Genomic DNA, 8,352 nt, shown 5'->3' on the forward strand with positions numbered 1-8,352 from the left:
CATCTTAAATAAACATATTAAAGAAAATTATTAGCAATATGTAAAAAAATAAATCAATTAAAATATTAATTGCTATTATTTAAATAACATAATTCAAAAAACAATATTAATAACAAATAATGAAGGATATTTTTAATAATTAACAATATTTAAATAGCAATTTCAGGATATATATAGCTGTCATGTCAATATATAGTTGACAAATGTTTTGAAATATTTTTTCAAATGTTTTTGAAATACTGTGTCATGAAAAACTGAAATGAGAGAAATGGTATAGCCGCATATTTGCAATTAGATATAGAGTAAGAAGTAGATATAGAAATCGAAATCAAGACAGAGATGAAGAAAGAGGTAAAGATAATAGAGTTAAAGACAGACAGAAATCCTGATATAGCAAAAATAGTGAGAGAACCTTCACTAAAATATGAAGGTAAATCTAATGGGTAGTAAACTTAGGTAGAATGTTTATAACCAACTTTACTGAGGTACAATTTATGTTAAATAAAATGCACTCATTTTAAGTGTCGTTAGATGAATTTTGACAGAGATACACCAAGTAAACACGCTTACATTCAAGATATGGAAATATTCCCATTCCTCCCCCAGATCCCCTCCTGATGCTTTAGACATTTTACTGATTTTTTAATCAACCTAATTGATGTACAACTCACACAAAGTAATATGCAATTATTCATAGCATAAGATAACTTTGTTAAGATCTACTAGGTTTATCCACTATAAAGAAATATATTATTTTTCCATTTGTTGTCAACAAATATTTTGTGCGAGGAAACTTTGGAACCCTGTAAAATATTGTTCCTCATCAAACTTTCATAAACTGATCTTAGCATCAGTTTTTTATTTGTCTGTTTTGGCTAAATTAATTAATATGATAGTTGCAAAGTGTTGATTTTCTAATTCCATTCTTTACTGTATATTTAAAATTACTATTCTATCAGGGAGCGATTTCTCTATGTATTTACATATCTATCTATTGATCCATTTATTTATGTATTATCTGAATTGGTATAAAAATATACACATACAAAGAGAGAGAAACCTTGTTACTGTCCACAATTTCCATTCAGTTTTAATTTGGACTTTTAGTTCATAGAAGTATTTATATCATTTAACTTACAGAATTTATAAACCATACAGGAAAAATAATTATAAGATGAAAATAAGATGATGAGTACAATAATGTGAAATATTTTTCTCAGATTTCCTTCTAAACATGCATAAAATATCTATAAAATTATTATCCAATTTTTTCTTGTTCTTGAAAAAGAAAACATTATATTCTCAAATTCGAAAAAATTCTTTGCCTTTTAAAGTTCTGTATTTCTTTAAAATTCCACTAAAATTAACTATGAAATTTACAGTTATATTTTGTTAAATCAGTTATGCTTTATCTCTTTAGTAATGAATGATTATGGTTAATAAAGCAATGGCCGCAGCATAGTGAGAAGCTTAGATATAAAAAGTTAATTCCTATAAGGATTTAATCCCAATATGTAAGAGATCAGGTAATAAGTTTCTTCACTTATAAAGTAAGAGATGATAACAATAGCGCCTATTTTATAGGGTTGTTGTGAAGATTAAATGAAAGAATTAAAGGAGAAAAAGCAATAAAGTGTGGAGTACAGTTCCTGACCTATAATGAATCATTTAAAAGTTATCCTTATTATGAGATAGCATCGCTATACCCTTAAATACTAAAATATTCCTTATTAATTAAAGAAAATTAAAATATTATAACAGGATTAGTGAATATTAGGTATAGTGAAAATAGCTTGAAATTTAAAACCCATCATTTTGTATGTGAATCCTAGCTGTGTTACTTAACAGTGATGTTATTTGCTCCCTATGTGACCATACATAAAATTACTTAACTATTCTGCACTGTTCTGTCTCTTTAACCATAAAACGGAGATGATGATTATAATACTTTTTTGTGAATACTCTTTTGAATTCACATATTTAATGAAACTTGTAATATAAAATTTTCCAAAATTATAATAATGTAGCACATACCCATATTCTATTACGTAGACTTAGCAAATGTTAACAACTTGACAGATGTGTTTAAGCTTTTCTTTTTTACTTTAGCAATGTTATAGACACTCATAAGCCACGCAGGACTATCTTACACAGAGGTAAGCACTAAAGATTAACATATATCTCTCCTATCCATTTACTGCATAAATGTATGTGATTTTTGTATAGTTTTAAAGATACATAAAAGACATTATTTTATGCATCATTTACCAATTTGTTATCGCGATTTACAGATACCGATAAATCTAGTTCACTTATTTTGACCTCCATGAATTTTAAGTGTAGTTATTATTATTATTACTACTTCCAAAAGTGTAAGTACTATGCTAGTTTTCTGCAATATAAGATCAACATTTTTAGGATCATTTTAACCTAATAAATGATCATTTTCACTTTTTATTCAAGTATAGTTGATTTACAACATTAGTTTCAGGTATACAGCATAGTGATTCAATATTTTTACAGATTATACTCCATTAAAAGCTATTACAATATAAAGGCTATAATTCCCTGTGTTATACAATATATCCTTGTTGCTAATCTATTTCATACATAATAGTTTGTATCTCCTAATTCCATAGTCTTAATTTGACCCTCTCTCCTCTAGCCACTAGTTTGTTTTCTATATCTGTGAGTCTGTTTCTGTTTTGCCACACACACACACACACACACACACACAGACATATATATATATTTGTATTACTTTTTAGATACTACATATAAGTGATATCATACAGTATTTGTCTTTCTCTGTCTGACTTCTCCCACTAAGCATACTATCCTCTAGGTCCATCCATGTTGCTATAAAAGGTAGAATTTCATTCTTTTGTGTGGTTGAGTAATCTTCTATTGTATATATGTACCACATCTTATCCATTCATCTGTTGATGGATACTTCTGTTGCTTCCTTATCCTGGCTATTGTAAATAGTGCTGCTATGAACAATGGGGTGCCTGTATATTTTGAATTAGTATTTTCATTATTTCCAGATATATACCCAGGAGAGGATTGCTGGTTCATATGGATAAGTGATCAATTTTTTAAAATAATCCTTGAAAAGGATTTTCAAGGATGTGCTTCAAAATAATGTGTACTTGAAATATATGTTGCAGGCTCCATCCAATTAGAACAAGCTATTTTCTTGTTACTCAAAAATTTTTATATCCGCACTAAGGTCTGCAACCTATTGTATCACATTCTGAGTTACTCTGTTATAATCTCCCAAAGGGTTTCTGTATTATCCTTTGTATTGGATAAGCTTTTATTTGAAATATTTTGAGTCTCTTTTATTAGGTGCATAAAGATCAAGGATCATTTTATATTTCTCATATATTATTTATTTTAGAATCAACTAACGATCCTAATACCAATTACAATCAGTTCATCTGCTACTAATATTACTACGACAGCTTTATTTGGTTGTTGTTGCTGTTATGGTTGCTGTTATTATTATTATCTCAGAATATCTGTTACCTGCTTTTGCTTTCAGCTTGTCTGTGACATGTTTTAGGTCTCCCCTTTCTCTCTCTTTCTCAAATCTATAAATAATTTAAAAATATTTTTTAACATATGACTTTAAACTGTATAAATATATTGATTGCTAATATGTTTGAATTAATGTCCACCATCTTGTTCATTTTCTATTTACTTTACTTACCTCTTTCTTTTTCTCTCTTTTAAGAGAGAAAAATACACTCCACATACACTTTTTTTTTAATTTTTCCCAATTAATAGATTGGAAATAGTACATTCATTTTGTTTTTTTAAACAAAATGTCATATATTAAGTATGAATACTTTTAAACAATATTACTACAGCTTTTTTGCTATTGTATCTGAGAATCAGAGCATGTTTCTTAAGTAACTGTTGCCCATCTACAGATGTTCCTCTCGTCTACTCCAGAAAATTACAAGGAATTTAAAGTTTTAGTTCGGATTACATCCATTTTCCATATTATTGCAATATAACATTTTAATTCTAATGTTTTAAAATACCACATTATTACTTACTTTTTAGTTTTATCAAGATATTTGTTGATAAAACTAAATAGTAAGTATTTGTATCATCCATTCCTTTTTTCTGTGTTCAGTTTTCTTTTTAATAAATATACCTAAAACTAGTTCTCCAATAAAGACCTCTAAGTAGTGATTTTTTTCTATGCATTACACCGTCTTTATTTTATTCTCATCTTGACCAATAATGACCAACATATTCTAGGTTGATAATGACTTTTCCTTCAGCATTCAACACGTATTATATCTCCTGTCTTACATATTTCTCTGAGTAAGAAGTCTGCTGTTAAGAATTTGTTCCTTTGTAGATAATCTTCCTTTTCTCTCCAGTTGATTTTGAAATTTATTTATTTTTGGTATTCACTCCAGTATTTGTAGGAGTGAAATTATGTTTAATAATCTTAATAAACATTCATTACGCTTCTTAAGTCTAAATATTTCTATTGCCTTTTTAATTCTGAAAAATTTGCCTCTCTTATCTTTGTGAATATCATTACCTCTAATCTTATCTTCTGCATTCCTATTAGAGATAATTTGGTCATTAACTGCTGTTTCACATTTTCCTTCCCTTTACCTATTTTACATACTTTCCTCAGATTCACATTAAATTTTAAACTGTTTCTTTTTAGCTGTGTTTAATGTTATGCTTTGACTGTTCACCTGTCCACTCATTATTTTATATCGATGCTATAGATATGGAAATATGGATGTAAATAGAGATACAGCTATATAGATGTAGATATTTTTTCTAGAAGATTTATGTAGTTCTTATTAATTTTGCTTTTTGTTCCTATAATTTCTATTCATTTCACTATAATAGCTTTGTTTTTATTATACTATAACTTCCATTGTAATTCTGTGCCATTTTCATTCCTTTAATTATTTCATACACACTTATAACTCTTTGATTGCAAAGTTTTATTTATTTTTTTTAACTTTTTATTTTATATTGGAGTGCAGTTGATTAACAATGTTGTGTTAGTTTCAGGTGTACGGCAAAGTGATTCAGTTATACATATACATGTATCTATTCTTTTTCAAATTCTAAATTTCAAAGTTTTAAATGTGAGCTCTTCTTTAGCCAATGCTTAGTTTGGGATTGTTTTGCTAACTTGTATGCAACCTGATTTGTGGACAGGCTTCTACCAAGCAGTTTAAGTTTACATCTACAGGTGTCCAGAGCTTACACTGATACTGTTTTTATTTTAATATTAACCTATAGTTATGGATTACTGCACATCCTGGATGACAAAATATAAATCTGGACATTTGTATTCTTACCCCCCACTTCATGTGGCTTTAGGTTAAAGTTTAATTATCTTATTGGATCCTTATCCCTATGCCTGATTTCCAAACCTCTCTTCTCAGTCTTGGGAAAACTATCTACTTCTGAACTCCTTCAGTGTGTTGAGTGAAGTTTTCTTAGTCATTTACTTTTACTGAGGGATATTCCTTTATGTAGGGGTTTTAGTTCCATCTCAAAAGGGATAAAACTGCATACATATTTCCTTATTTAAAATATAGTCCCGGGACTTCCCTGGTGGTCCAGTGGTTAAGAATCCGCCTGCCAGTGCGGGGGACACAGGTTCGATCCCTGGTGCAGGAAAATCCCACAGGCTGCGGGGCAACTAAACCCATGTGCCAGAACTACTGAGTCTGCGCTCTAGAGCCTGCGAGCCACAACTACTGAAGCCCATGCACCTAGAGCCCATGCTCCACAACAAGAGAAGCCACCGCAAAGAGAAGCCCACGCACCACAACGAAGAGTAGCCCCGCTTGCTGCAACTAGAGAACGTCCGTGCACAGCAACAAAGACCCAGAGCAGCCAAAATAATAAATAAAATAAAACAAAATAAAGTCCCTTGCTAGTAGGTTAATTCCAATTTTATTCCATTATCCATCATTTCCTAGTTATTGATAAATCATGAGTTTTCCATTCCTACTTTGAGTTCACTCTTCAATCCAGCATGTTTCCTTCTTTTCTCTTGAGCTCAACTCTGATTTTTAAATGGTGATTCTATTTTACCCAGCATTTCAGTATATTTCATGCAAGAAATTTTTGATCAGGTCAGTCATCCATGTTACTGGAAGCCATTTCCATTTATTTCTCACTTTGGCAATTACTTTTATGAGAAAAAGCTACATAAGCAAGGTCAGAGGCAGTGGAATTGCCACAGTGAGAGATTTCAAAGCTTTTGCAAAATGGAATATGAAAACATATGCTCAAATCTGTCAGGAAATAGACTTGAGCACCACAAAGACTTTTCCAGCTTTGCAACATCATAACTCCAAGAACTCACTTGACTTTCTTGAACCCATAAGGAAGAAACAAATTAAGGCACAGCAACACAAAGTGTATCTTGCCTTCAAGTTTTTATAAAATTCTACAATACAATTATTATAGGAAGGAGCCTTATAAACGTATTTACTCCAACATCCTAATTTAATAAGTGAAGAAATCCCTGAAACATGAACAACCCAGTCAAGTTCTGGTATAAGAACAGATCTCTTTCTACGCCAGTGTCCTTTTCAGTTTGTGGCTCCTTAAATCTAATTTAGAAAACCCAAAGTTCTTAGGAATAATCACATCCCAACCTACCCCACAGGAAACTTTCAATTTGAGTAAGTTTATTGAAAGTTACATTCAATTTACTGCTAATGTACATTTATTCATATAAGCAATTGATAAGCAAAATAGTAAGCATGATAATCATTCAAAAACTGCAATTTTCATATAATTTTTTTTTCAAATTTTGTGTTTTGATTCAGGGAATTTCCTTCCAACTCCTAAATCCTAATGTGTGTGCATGTGTGAGTGTGTGTATGATAATCTCATGAAATACTACACAGCTTTGATGCTTAAACAAAACAAAAACAAAATTAGATTGAAAAACTCTAGTTTGTGAATCATAACTCTTCTTAAAGATGTAAGAATTTTGCTGGAGGCAGAAATTCATGAAAAGAGTTATAGCCATGCCAAATGTCAGATATGAAGATATGTTGGGTTGCTAATATGTGGAAAAATCATCTAAGTAAAAATTGTGAAACACTGTATACTACTATACTTTTTTAACATTTTGTGAGGATATTTAGGGTCCCTTTCATTCTATTTTTATCATCATCAGATTATACTGTTACCCTCATCCTTATCCTCTAAAAGTGAAGTAAATCTGTTTTCTGAAGAAAACCTTGGACTCATAAGAATTTGAAAAGTATAAGTGTTACTACATACAGGTAAACATTTTACTATACATATTTGCTATACTTAGATAAGAAGTGTGTGTGTGTGTGTGTGTGAGTATAGGGGAGCAATTTAATGACTATGTATAAAAGACATATTTGGAACAACTGGGTAATTTCAATATGGACTATAGCATATTAGATAACAGTGAAGTACCAATGTTACATTTCTTGAATAATGTGATAGTTATGGTTCTGTAGTAAAATATGTTTTTAGAGGATGTATGCTGAAGTATTTAGCGCCATGATATTTATAACTTGCTATAAACATGAGGGTTTGTGCATGAGTATGTGTGTGTGTGTGTGTGTGTGTGTGTGTGTGTGTGTGTGTGTGTGTGTGGAAAGAGAGAAGGAAAATGACAAATTGTTAACAACTGGTGGATTTAGGTAAAGAATATATAAATGTTCTTTTCATTCATTAGAAATATTTCATAGGCATCTCAAAGTGGACATATTTTTAGGCTTCCTATATCTCAATAAATGATTTAATCTTTCACTCATCAAATTCAGAAACACTGCTTTCTCTTTCCACACACATATTTAATCAATCCCCAATTACTACTGATTTTCTCTCTTGAATATATTTAAATATATCTGCTTCTCTCCAAACCTATAGCATCAACTCTGAAATTTTGCACACGATCGTCAATGTTCCTCATAAGCCAGAATAACCTTGCCAAAATATGATGATGCCATCACCCCTTAAATGCTTCCTGTGGCTTCCTATCGTCTTTGATACAAATCCTATAAGGCAAACTTCAAGAACTTTGCTCGTTACCTTACCTATGGGCTTCAGCTGAATGCTGGCTCTTGACTGTTGCTCAAGCTCTTTATTATAACTGAGCTTATTTTCCCAGCATCTTCACCTGCAAATTCTTGTACTTTCTTCAGGTCTCAGGTGAGATGTCACTTCCTTCAAACTTTTTTCTATGAGTCCAAGAAAAAAAAGGGTGGGAGACTGTACTGTCTATTCCTACATGCACTTCCAAAGGCCCCGTACTCATTCATCACCCAAAATTATAATTGTCAGCTGTGCTTTACG

The 8,352-nt window shown here is 30.9% G+C and overlaps 1 long non-coding RNA gene across 1 annotated transcript in view; it reads right to left on the bottom strand.

Moving 5' to 3' along the window:
* The window catches only part of LOC307195249, a 78,965-nt gene extending 70,838 nt beyond the window's left edge, over nt 1-8,127 (bottom strand). Inside the window, exon 1 of the long non-coding RNA XR_013830759.1 lies at nt 8,094-8,127. This is a non-coding gene — a long non-coding RNA (uncharacterized lncRNA). The remainder of the gene's footprint in view (nt 1-8,093) is intronic.
* Nucleotides 8,128-8,352: the final 225 nt, after the last annotated feature.

The sequence above is a fragment of the Stenella coeruleoalba genome, assembly GCF_951394435.1.
Source record: "Stenella coeruleoalba genome assembly, chromosome: 12".
Taxonomy (NCBI): domain Eukaryota; kingdom Metazoa; phylum Chordata; class Mammalia; order Artiodactyla; family Delphinidae; genus Stenella; species Stenella coeruleoalba.